The sequence below is a fragment of the Aplysia californica genome, unplaced genomic scaffold, assembly GCF_000002075.1.
Source record: "Aplysia californica isolate F4 #8 unplaced genomic scaffold, AplCal3.0 scaffold01363, whole genome shotgun sequence".
NCBI lineage: Eukaryota > Metazoa > Mollusca > Gastropoda > Aplysiida > Aplysiidae > Aplysia > Aplysia californica.
Window position 1 is genome coordinate 144,528 of NW_004798633.1, and position 1,355 is coordinate 145,882.

A 1,355-nucleotide genomic window follows, 5' to 3' on the forward strand; every position below is an offset into this window, starting at 1 on the left:
CCTCTCCTGCCCCATCCACCCTGTCCCCATCCTTCCTGCCCCATCCTCACTTCTCCCAGTCCCATCCACCCTGTCCCCATCCTTCCTGCCCCATCCATCCTGCCCCATCCTCCCTGTCCCCATCCATCCTGCCCCCATCCATCCTGCCCCATCCCATCCTGCCCCCATCCATCCTGCCCCAATCCACCCTGCCCCCATCCCATCCTGCCCCATCCTTCCTGCCCCATCCTTCCTGCCCCCATCAAGTTCCCCCAGTGACGGGTGAGTGCAGTGACGGCGGGCGTGCACGTGCAGTGAGTTGTTGGCACAAACCCTGCACTGAGTGGGTGGTTGGCGGGTGCTCTGGAGTGGTTTGCTTCTTCTTTCCTATCAAACATAATCTATCGTCCTTATCTTTCCTTCTTCATCTTTAGTGTTTGTTACTCTCTTGTAACACCTCTAATTTTCGGCACTTCGGTAGAAAGGCAACAGAAAGAGTCAGGCTCAGAGGAGGGGGCAAAGGAGGTGAGGGATGGGGACAGAAAGTGGAGACGAAAGCAGACGACAGAACATTGTAGACTAAGAGCAGGAAAGGAGGTGAATGGAGACAATTTTAGATTCGAAAATTTTTCGGTCGCTACCCGGATTGGAACCCGTGACCAGACAGTACTTTGAGGTTCTAGAGTAACGAAATGTCGGGCGAAGCGAGCAACAGGACTCGAGACAACCAACACTCAGTTCACTGTCAATCAAGCGCTGTATCACTCTAGGGGTTTTCCTAGACTTTATTTCTAATGACAGAATCCACCCACTTTGGCCTCGCACGGAGTTGCTCTCTAGTGACAAAACTTGAGACATCATGGGGAAATCAGACGCTCGTCAGACAAATAACATCCAAGATAGTGCCCCCCCCCCCCGCCCTTTGGGCAAGTCCTATCGATGTTTCACACGCTCAACCCTTACAATAAAATGTTCATTTAGAAACAAAGTTTTCTGTAGATTTTACTGAAAAACGTTGAAGTACTTTACAAATAGACATAGATCTACAACAAGAAAAATATATACAATTTCAATTTCCAAGGGCACTCGAGTTTTGAAAGTCACCAAACTTTGGCGGCCATTTTATCGCTAATATTACAACTTGTACCACCCATCCACCCCTGCCTCCCTCAGTCGCAGATATCTCGACTTCTGTTGAAGAAACTTGGAGGATTTTCATCAAAGACAAGAGAAGTGAACAAATATCTCGACTTCTGTTGAAGAAACATGGAGGATTTTCATCAAAGACAAGAGAAGTGAACAAATATCTCGACTTCTGTTGAAGAAACATGGAGGATTTTCATCAAAGACAAGAGAAGTGAACAAATATCTCGACT